This window comes from Callospermophilus lateralis, chromosome 5, assembly GCF_048772815.1.
Source record: "Callospermophilus lateralis isolate mCalLat2 chromosome 5, mCalLat2.hap1, whole genome shotgun sequence".
Classification (NCBI taxonomy): Eukaryota; Metazoa; Chordata; class Mammalia; order Rodentia; family Sciuridae; genus Callospermophilus; species Callospermophilus lateralis.
In genome coordinates, this window is record NC_135309.1 from 56942847 (window position 1) to 56954990 (window position 12144).

General features: G+C 38.1%; 1 pseudogene; it reads right to left on the reverse strand.

The window, feature by feature from the left end:
* Window positions 1-350: 350 nt before the first annotated feature.
* On the reverse strand, window positions 351-9334 carry LOC143400390 (high mobility group protein B1 pseudogene; annotated as a pseudogene).
* Window positions 9335-12144: the final 2810 nt, after the last annotated feature.

Sequence of the window (12144 nt, forward strand, 5' to 3'; positions counted from 1 at the left end):
TTACCAGAATAACAATTATTTCATATAAGCTGCATAAGAGACAACTGAAGATGAAAAACTACCATCCCCATATGGAACTACTTTGTGCTGTGCACCATCAAGAACATACTTCAAATTCCTGTACCAATTTACAACCTATGTACTGTACCAGCAAGGTTAGTGGCTATTGAAATTGCCCCATCCTGGTTCAGTACTTTGTTAACTATACAAAAAAAGACACTGTGCAGTTTAAAACCTAATCTTACACGGTCTTACATTTCAATTTGTGTCTTCAAAAGTAGTGAGTTGTGTACAGGGGGTTAAATGCTTTATAGACAAGAAAAAAAAAAAAGAGCTGTGTTAGAACCAACTTATTCCTCTTCTGCCTCCTCATCCTCTTCATCTTCCTCATCTTCCTCCTTATTCTGTCTTTTTTTTTCCGCCCTGGCAACTCCCCTTTTTGCTGCATCTGGTTTTCCTCTAGCTCAGTAGGCAGCAACAGCTTTTTCGTATTTTTCCTTCAGCTTAGCAGCTGCCTGTCTGTCAACTGCAGCAGTGTTATTACACATCTCTCCAAGTTTCTTTGCAAAACCACCTAATGGCCTGGATGTTCTCCTTTTATTTGGGGGGCAGTACTCAGAAGAGAACAAGAAGGCCGACTGAGGCCTCTTGGGTTCGCTGGGATCCTTGAACTTCTTCCCCCCGCCCCCTTTTGGAGGGACATAGGTTTTCATTTCTCTTTCACAATAGGCCTGGTCCACCTTCGCCACATTTTCAAATTTTTCTTTCTCTTTAGCAGACACGAACTTTGACCTATCTAAGCACTTCTTAGAAAACTCTGAGACATTGACGGAAGCATCTGGGTGCTTCTTCTTGTGCTGCTTCTGGTAAGTTCATACAAAGAATGCATATGATGACATTTTACCTCTCAGCTACTTGGATCTCCTTTGCCCCTGTTCAGTTGTTTTTCCTCAGTGAGGCACAGAGTCTCCTAGGGCCTGTCCAACTCTCACTTCCTCGGTACTGTCTTTATGAAGCTCAATGTACTCTCAGGTTTTGCTTTTGAAGGCTTCAGTTTCCTTGAGGCCACTTATTTAACTGAGTGTAATCTCCTTGATACAAAAATTAACTGATTATAGATACTAACTACATCTATAGGACATTTTCATAGCACCACCTAGATGGTGATTGATTACGTAACTGAGTACTTAAGCCTAGCCACATATAAAACTAACATCACAGTCTACCCCTTGTCAAATTGACAGCTATGCACACTTCTTTAAACCATACTTAATCTCAATACACAGACAATAAAAAAGTCATATCTCTACCTAACATGATACAACTATCCAGTATACAACCAAAAATTAACTGTTTCCCCAGAAGGGATGCAGTCTTTGGGTAATGTTTATTCTTTACCTTTTCATCCAGTCACCTAAACAATGTGAGCCTCATAAGAAATATCTCAGGGTTAGACTCTGATCTATGTATTTTTATTACTAATAAAACTTGAACAATTTTTAAAGAAACATTGAAATAATGACATAAACATACTAGAGCTGCTACAAACTTTTGTTTTATTTCCAAAGAGCTTCAAGATTTTTTTTTTAACCAGGCAAACATGCTTTGTGAAAATATGGTAGCGAAAAAGAACTTATCCTCCCATTGGAAGAGGGTCAAGGAGATTTCCCTAGGGCAATGCTGTGCTTTCTAAATCAAAGGCATTGTAAGAGGTCCTGGGTTCCCTTGAGGTGAGGTGGATGGTCATGACATTTGGTATGGAAAGTGTTGCCTTTGCTAAATGAAATGAAACTGTTTGACCTATTGGCTGCAAAGTTTATACTCTGAAATTTGTTCCCAGGAGTGCACAGCCTGTACTGTTTTCCTGCTTCTCATAGTAACTTAAGAATTACATCTATAAGTTTCCTGAAGAGACACACTACTGCTATGGAACAGAAGTTTCCATAGTGCAAAGAAAACTAACACACATTAAATGCTCTGAATGACCTGCTCTGAAACCATTAGTGTATTTGCTATAAAGACTTCTAGAGACCTTGACAGAAAATAGCTGTACTTAAATAGAAAATAGTGAATATTTTGAATTATAATCTTTTTATTCCTTAAATTACTTAAATTGCTATAACAAAACAAAAATAAAAGCATGGGATTTGCCATGAATTTGAGGATCCAAGGCACCATTTTCAAGCTGTATAATGTTGGCCAGTTAACAAAGTCCTTCTGAGTTTCAGTTGTCTCATATAACAATGGTAATGATAATGTGTACATCTAAGTATCTATTATTGAAATACTATTATAACGAGGTACATAAGATTTCTAAATTTCACAGTACTGGAAATAGTAATAGTTCTCTGATAATCACAATGTCTTATAAAGTCAAAACAGGTTACAGAAGAAGCAGATGGTATTTGAGAGAACTGAATCAGAACAATATTGCCTAAAAATGAAAGCAGAATTTCCGAGACATAGCACCATAAATCCACAAGTGTTTATCTCTAGAACCAGTGAAATAGGAAAAGATTATCAGTCCTTTTGGCAAAGAATGCCTGATTGAAAGTTCAGAACAGTGTTAAAACATGGGTTTTATGTATCTACTCCTGCTAGCCAAGAGATAAAAAACTGAGTGCTAGCAAGTGCTTAGGACTGGCTTTGGGGGTAGGGGGAGGGACCCGAAAGTGGGACCTATACTATGGACCCTTCCGATGTGCGAACTATCAGTAAATGTCAAGACTCACAACAGAAACCTCTCAGAAGAGATAGCATCTGTTTCTCCAGCTGGTTCTCAGTCTGAAATTATAAGAAAAACAATGTGATGGAAGGAAAGGATCAGTTTGGGGAAGATTAGATTCCGCTCCAGGAGCCATAGAATCAACAGGAAGTTCCTGCATGTGATCTTTACTCAAAACCAGAAGGGAAATCCAGTAGAGAATATGTGTTCTAAAATTTTTTTAGCTTGACCTAGACTACACACCTTACTCCTTAGGGATAGGACTACTCTTAAAAAAATGACTTTAGTAAATGGAATTTAATGTCCTGTTACCTAAAAATAAGAATTTGGATGTCATTCTTGATTTCACCTCTTAAATAGAGCTCAAGTGTATCCACCTTTCTTACTTCCCCTGTCTCCTGATTAGTGGGCCTGAAAATTTTCTCGGGGCACCCTGAATTATCCAGCCAAAACATGAATAGGTTGCTGCTTCAAGTTGTCAGTAACTTCCCACTCTCCTTAGAAGCCATGCCTCTTCTCGGGGCTTTAAGGCCCTATGTCTCAAGTTCTTCCTGCCTGGCTTCCAGCCTCATCATCAGCCACTCACCCAACACTGACCCTGCTCTGCAGATCCTGACCATCCTTGAACACATGGAGTTCTGATCTACATCAGCACCTTCCCCACACACCTTTGTCTCTGCATGGGAAATTCTGTTCCCCTTACCATCTACCGGCTCCTTCCTATTCATTCTTCAGATCTCAGATTGAAACAAATGCCTCAAAGAACTGATAACACACACAAATTTTTGGCCCCTGATAATAGCCCTCAATGTCCCATCTTCATAGCAATTTTCATGATGTGTTCAATGTTATATTTAGCTGTGTTTTCATTTAATGCCCTCCCTACCTCATGATGAGTGTCAGGAAAGCAAAGACTATGTCTATTTCATTCAATGTTTTAGACCCAATGGATAGCAATCATGCCTGAAATAAACAGCTATTGAATGAACAAATAATTAAATGTTAGATATATTGCAATAATTTAACATTAATATACAATAGAAAATAAACATCTGAAGTGTTATTTGTTACTGTTAGGCCCTCCCCCCGAAAAGGCAACATGCTTCTTCAAATTTTAAGGCTAACAATAAACAGAGTTGAATTTATTTATGGTTCTGTTTCCTTAACTAGAAACAAGCAATTTCAGAGTATGAACTATGTTTTGTTCTTCTTTACATATATAACATTTGGCAGAGAGCAAACAGTCAACAAATATTTATGCAATGGTTTTTACTTTTAAACTCATGTTAGTGAGATGGTGGAACTTTAAAATATTGACCTTGCCTTGTTTTTCCAAAACCCACATGCAGCTCTTATTAATCTGCTTGGTTGTTAAGTTTTATAAAGTATAGTCAAAACATGAACAAAATGCTTTATCCATGGGAAATATTTATGTCCCGCAGAGCAGAATCAGCGAAAATAGAATCCCAAGTATAATGAAATTTTCTTCTTCCGTCTGTGATTTCATGTGTCTGATGTTGATGCAGGAAATAGTGTCATTGAGGTATCCACCTGGCTTCCTGCAGGTATGGTGAAGAAGAACAACTCAGGATGCAGCATGCCTGAGACTAAACCAGACTCTGTCATCTTCTGACAATGTGACCTTAACTAAGCTCCTGACTCACTTTTCATTTTAACATCCTCACCTGAAAGATGAGACTCATAATAGCACTGACTTCCATGGTTTGTCGAGAGGTAACATTTGAGCTGGACTTTCAACAATATAAAGGATATCAGTAGGATGGATGGGAGGAGGCAGACAAGGAATTCAAAGGTGAAAAGAGGTTGATAACATTCTGCGAATGTGCTGGGGCCTAAAATGCAAGAGAAAACATAGTAAGAAAGAAAATTTTGATAGTTGAAGTGTCGAATGCCACATAGAGATTCTAGACCTCATGCAGCAGGCTCAAAGGGTGTTTGGGGCCTTTGAGTGGATTTGGAGGGATCAGACCCATAGGTAGGTGTATTGAACCAGAAATGTTTTTGTTGTTCTTTCCTCTATCTGGTGACAGCAATGCACTAATTATATTTTGCTGCTTTTTCCTCATCCTTCTCTTAGGCTTCATGTTTTGGTGGCAACTATTTCACTTCCAGCTCCTGGAGCAATACTGACTTAGACTAGGCACCTAAAGAACTTTCCTCCCCAACCCCTGAGATTGGTTCAAAATTTACATGGACTCCAAAAAGTCAAAGAAAGGCATTGAGATCTGTGCTGATACTGTGGAGGGGCACTGTCTTCCTTGCGAGTCTCGCATCTGGGAAGTTATGGGCCTAGATCTGCTGGCAGGTGCTTTGTGGAGTTTGAGAATGAAGCCCGTATGGAGAACAGAGTAGAGAAAGACGGAGAGCCTGGTTACTGGTGGGTTTTTGTGAGCTGCACTAAACCATCCAGCCCTTGAATTTTTTTTTTTTTTTTTTAAGAGAGAGTGAGAGAGGAGGGAGAGAGAGAGAGAGAGAGAGAGAATTTTTTAATATTTATTTTTTTTAGTTCTCGGCGGACACAACATCTTTGTTTGTATGTGGTGCTGAGAATCGAACCCGGGCCGCACGCATGCCAGGCGAGCGCGCCACCACTTGAGCCACATCCCCAGCCCCAACAGCCCTTGAATTTCACCTGTACCCAAGGATGTAAACGCTTTCCTTGAGGTGGTTTTCTCCCTCTTTCAACAGAGAGAATCCTGACTGATGATGCAGTGACAGAGATTCATACAAGATCAAAGGTTAGAGATAACAGCAGTAAGGGACAAACAGAAGATGGGACACGTGGGGAAAGGGACTTACTGGAGGACGATCTCTGTGTGTCCCCGATCATATATCTATAGTGTTAGCCTTGTTATTGAGCAACACAGAGGAACTGTTTTCCCCCCTCGTATGGCTCTTACTTAGAACTGCCACAACTGTTTAAGAACATTAAGTGTCAAAACAAGTTGTCATTGTATTATAAAACTCCTTCTTTCCTTCTCTCCTTCCCCAAATTATTATCAGATATAATATTAATACAAGGATGGGCTAACTCATTGTTTAACCTTGGAGCTACAGAAAGCCAAGAGTACTGTTTACTGGTCCTAAAGAAAGAAGTTGGAGGACTCAGTGAAGAGGGTTTGAACATTTATTAGTCAGGAGCTCTCGGGGCAGTGGCAAGTCAGGGCAAAATGAAGGGTTGCACCACCCTACAGGCAGAGGAATATATAGGACCGGCTGCATGCTCTGCACAGCTGGAGTTCTCCACATGTCTTATGAGCACATGCCTCTACGTTATAGCCAAGGTCACTCAGCTTTGATTCCCACCTAAAGACTGGAGACAAGGGAAGTGGTCAGTTTCCCTTCTCCTCACCTACTTTCTCTGGAGTCCTTTCACTTGAAATTAACACATCTCACTGTGCTGAGCCACAAACTTTCTAGGCACTGACTAGTGTTCACCCCAACACTCATTTATACCCATTTAAAAAATCAATTGAAAATATTAGGAAGCTTAAGTGAAAAAAGTAATGCTACCATCATAAAGACTAATGTATATAATTAGTAAATAATAAATTTTTGTTGATGGATAGTAACAGGCAACACTTACCAAAGTCTATTGTGCTGTAAGACCCTTACATGTATTAGCTAATTTAATATAATTATAACACGTTCAGTAGTATAGTTTTTATTTCTAATTTGTAATTAAGGAAACTGAGGCCCAGATAGGATCAATAGCTGCCCTTGACTCCCAAAAGTGCTAGATTGAAAAACTAGGCAATTCAGCTGTAAAGCTGTAAAGCAGTATGCTCAGAGTAAATGAATGAATGAACAAATAAAGTTATCTCTTCTTGATCCCAGCGCTGGGGAATACATGGCAACCGGACAGAGTCTTTGTGACAACTTGGTTCTGTTGCTCTTCAGAGGAGTCATATTCTTTTAATTTCTTGGTTTCTACCTGATTATCAACTAGACACTTTAGGAAAGCTGTGTTCACTATTTCCAGTCTCCCAGGCACAATTTAGTGCACTGCAAAGACAATTTACTGAAATGAAAACCTTGCTAAATGCTAGCAGAGTAAGCTGGAGGACAGAGTGTCATTTCCTATGCTGTGTACTGGTAGTAAGGGAGTTGTTGAGTCGCTGAGAGCATTTGCCTTATTACTAGTTGGATACCTCATACCCCTAGCATTTCCTGCTCATGTTGAAACAGATACCAGGTACCACCCGGGTGTTTCAGATGAAAGTCTTACCCAGGAGCCAGTAACAATTCACCCACTCTTATTTATAGTCTGTAGTATTAGGTGGGATGGGTGGCACTGTAATCACTAATCTGACATGAATCAACACTTACCATAATGGCACAGCATTTACCACTTGAATTTGCACCTGAGTTTGTGCTACTCAGCTAGCATAGAAATGCTAATCATATCTCATACAGACAGCAATTTAAAAAGCAATCTCTGTGTTCATGGAAATATGACATTTAATTCTTGGCTGATGTCACTATTATGGGAGGGGTAAGATCAACTTCTATTTTAAGATCAGATAATTCCTGTCTTTAATTGTGAAATATCTCTTTGTCACAGATGCCTCCCTTCCCTTTGGAGATGTTCCTTTTTGAGTTCATCACGACTCTGTGCAGCCACTGATATGGGCAGGCAACTACTTCTTTCCCTTAAGCCTGTATTGTCCTAAGGACTTTCCTTAGACACATGAGAAGAGATTCTAGGCTTGTTTATTTCTCTAGAGGAAAATAATTCAGTATTGTAGACTGAAAAAAGAAGTGAGTTCTATCGACTTCAAGCTCATGTTTCTGTTGTCCCTTGGTTTTTGGCAACATCAGTGATGTTAGCACGAATAACAAGACTGTACAAATCGAAGAAGCACTTCTTGGGCATTTATGATCCCCAGCCCAAGTTAAGTCATTAAAAACGTTTAGATTATCTCCTTGGGATTATAGATGTGCACCATGGGCAGCCCCTGAATGGTCATATAGACAGAGTTTCTTTGTGCTTTCTTTCTTGTTCTGCACTACACTACGATATTCAGTAAATTATTGACTATTTCATTAACTCTCTCCTAGGATCCTACCTAGAGTTAAACATTTGTGAACAATTTGGTTTAGCACTTTCTTTTCCTTCAATAACTAATTGTCTATGCTTTTGTATTTATTTTCCAAAAGTGACACTGACATTTTCTGTTCCATTTAAAGCTTTTTCTTTAGAAATTTTATTTTATTTTTTTACTACTATTATTGTTGCTTTTATGAGCCCAGGAATTTCCAGTGATTCACACAAACTTCACTGATATAAGCATGGGATATGTTAAAAGTTCAAGTTGTTTCAAGGCAAAAAGTCAAAAGACTCACTAGTATTTCGAGAAGTGAGGCAAATGAGGATATTGAGGCAAAGGATGGGGGATCAGGTCTAAATTAGAGGTTTCACCTTCTGCAAGCCCAGCCAGTCTCCTCCCTTTTTCTTCAGAATTTCTTTCATCACCCTGTTGAAGGCAGTCTTCCTGAATCTGCTTTAGCCATGCCCCACTTTTCATTTAAACTCACCAACTTCAATCCTGGCACAGTATTTATCACACCTACCTGATTCGCTCTGTTTACCCTGCCAAAGTCTGTTTTCTCTCTCCTTCCTCACCAGCTACTATGCATGTAAACCAGAAGCATTTTTAAATATGTGTGTCCACTTAGTTCTTTGTGCTTATATCCAAATGTGCAGCTCCTTTGTCCATCAAAACTGTTGAACAAAAGGAAGAAAGTCAATAAAACAAAAAAATCCAGGTGGTCTGTTAAGGTTGACATTTGTGATAGTAAACAGTTGAGGCAGGTAGTGGGCAGAGTGGGAGAGGGTCTGCATGCCTGTCACACTGCTTATAATAGACAGTAGGTAAACGAGAAGTGAGAGGTGCCTAGTTTAGACCACATGCTTTTGAAGGAATGGAGAATAACTCTAAAACATTGCTAAAGCTTTTAGAACAATATTTGATAAAGTTTTTCTTTAATAGCCCCATCTCTCACCCCATTCAGACAAAGAAGATTTATTGAGGCAATGATCTATAAACCCTTGTAACTATGCATCTTTCTTAGTAAAAAAAACTTTTGAATGTACATACTAATTCACATATATGTTTACATGTATTATTTCCATGTACTACTTTAACTGTATTATATGCAGTTTATATCATAAAATCAAAATTATTAAGGAATGAGATTTTAAAATTTTTCTTTGAATAAAATTATATTTCCCCCACATTTCAATGGATTATTCAGACAACTCTGCTGCTCATATACCCAACAACAGGACAAAGGTCTTTGTGTTTCTTCAAATATTATATTTAAAGAATGACTGTCCTGTCCAGATTTCACCTCTAAATTTATCTCAAATGCCCACTGCTTCTCTGTTTCTGCTATCATGGCTATAGATTAGAGTCTCACCAGCTCTCACCTGGCCTCTCTTACTGGGCTCCTTGCTTTCTTTAGCTCTTCCTCTCCAGAATGAGTTTCATCTTGTGGTCTGAGTGATCTTCCAAAGGGCAATATCGATCCTTGCTCAAGTCCTTCAGTGACTGAGGGCTGCCAGCAGGACAGAGCTGAAACCATTGAGTTTAACAGATCTGTCCTCGCCCACCTCTCCAGTTTACCGTCTCCCTTCTCACTCAACTCTATGTTAAATTGATAGCAGCTTTTAAAAGTCATTAGTATTTTTCTTCCTTTCATTTTCACTTTTCTCCAAGACATTCTACCTACCAGGGAGAGGCTTTTTTCTTGCCCACCTGGAAAACTTCAATATTCACTTGGAACACCACACCCCTTGGAAATTCTCTTTAATTCCCATTACAGAATTAAGCACTTATCTTCCTGTGATTCCAAACACTGTATCGAATTAGAGTATTTATCTTACTACTCAATAATTTCTTTGTCTAAATTTCTGAATGGTAGAAATTCTGTGGTATTGTTTTAGGTGATCACTGTTGATCATAGGCTGGGCATGGAGTCTGATCTTCCTTAACAAACAGAGTAGATGGGTAAATACTAATGAAGCAAACTCAGAATTTTGGTGGTGGTGAAGGAAACATTCAAGTGGACCATCTGCCGATAACAAAAATCAGACAAAAACATTTAAACAGTGTATAAGAAAATCTTCTTGTCTAGAGTTTATAATCTTTTCTTACAGCTCCATAGCTTTAAGGTGATTTTTGAAGTTTTGCCTCTGATATTGTCCAGTTGACCTAGTTAACAATGATAATAATAAATAACATTTGTGTTTGTATGTGCCACTGTCATTAGCAATAGCAATTTATTTCAATGTCTAATTTAAGCATCACTGTGAAGACCTATGCAGCGATTGCTGCTCCTCATCTTTCATGTGAGGTTCTGCAGGGTGACCCTTTGCAATGAAGTGAGAACATGAGATTTCAGTCTTCAACTTTAGGTTCTTGACTCGGATGCCCCACTATCTTCAGGTCATATATCTGTCTCCATATCTTTCTTCTGAATTTCTATCTTGCCATTCAGTTCCTTTCACTGTTATATTGGAATATCTTCAGAATTCTTTTGAGAGGTCCAAGTGAACTATGTAATGAATATGATGATTTTATATACTGTTTCATAAAGTTTCTAGGAACCTGGAACTCTTTGGAAGGCTCCTGATCAGATTGCTCACTTGTAACTCAAATGGTTTTTCCCAGTGCTTTGCCTTCATAGGTTTTTATTCCCAGCAGCATCAGCTCTGATATGATGCTAGTATTTGCCATGGTTGAGGTACATGCTTCTACCTATAAGGTTTCTTATTTGTTTGTATTTGCTTTGACTATTTTTTACTATATTGACATCATGTGAATCATGTACTAAATTCTGTACTGCTGATCATTTTAATGGATGCCATAATTAGATTGGCCTTATAGAAAAGTAGGTATGCAAAGAGATAGTTTTGAAAATGCTTACTTTGAAAACATACATTGGAGAAAAGACAGCCTTTTTAACAAATGATGCTGGGAAAACTGGTTAACCATATGCAGAATAAGACTAGACCTTTATCTCTCACCCTGCATAAATGTCAACTCAAATTGAAATTAGACCAGAAACTGTGCAACTCTTAGAAGAAAATGTATGGTCATACTCCAGCATATGGACACAGGCAACAACTTTCTCAATGGATCCCTAAAGCTCAGGAAATAATGTTCAGTTAATAAATGGATGGCATCAAATTTAAAAAGCTTCTGTTGAGCAAAGGAAACAATTTGGAATGTGAACAGATAACTGACAGAATGAGAGAAAAATTTGTTTAGCTACTCTTCTGACAGAGGATTAATATCCAGAATATGAAGAACTCAAAAAAATAACACCCCCCAAAATCCAATTAATAAATGAGTAAACAAACTAAACAGACACTCCTCAAAATAAGAAATACAAATGGACAACAAATATATGAAAACATGTTCAACATCATTAGCAATTAGGAAAATGCAAATCAAAGCTACACTGAGATTTCACACAGTCAGAATGACAGTCATCAAGAATAAAACTAATAATGTTGAAAAGGATGTGGAGAAATTACACTGTTTGTAGGATTCTAAATTAGTACAACCACTGTGGAAATCAGTATGGAGGTTCCTCAAAAGGCTAGGCATAGGAACACCATGTGACCCAGCTATACCACTCCTCAGTATTTATTCTAAAAAATTAAAGTCATCATTCTACAGTGATATATACATACCAATCTTTATAGTAGCACAGTTCACAATAGCCACGCTATAAAACCAGCCAAGGTGTTCATCAATGGATGAATGGATAAAGAAACTGTGGTATATATATACATATGGAATTTAATTCAGCCATAAAGAAAAATATAATTATGTCATTTTCAGGAAAATAGATGGAAGTAGGGAGCATCAGGTTGAGTGAAATAAGTCAAACTCAAAAGTTCAAGGGTCCTTGTTTTCTCTCATATGAGGAAGCTAGAGAGAAAAAGGAAAAGAAAGATGGAGGCATAGCTCATGAAAATCAAAGGGGAATTGGTATAAAAAAAAGATACCCAAGGGATGGGAAGTGGGGAGGGAAGGGCAAAGTGCTGGGGAATGATAGTGGTCAAATTATATTTTTATATGGTGTATTGTATGTATGTATAAATATGTAACTACAAATCCCATCAGTATGTATAACTATAATGCACCCATAAAAATGTGAATAAAATAAAATATCATAAGAAACAAAAAATGAGATTATGTCATTTGCAGGAAAATGGATGGCACTATAAACCATTATGTTAAGTGAAATAAGCAAAATTCAGACAGTGAAGGGTTGTATATTTTTTCTTAAATATGGTAGCTAGAGAGGAAAAAGGAAAAGAAAGGGGGCAGGCAAAGCTCTCATGAAAATGAAAAGGAGACCAATGGAGGAAAGGGACCAAG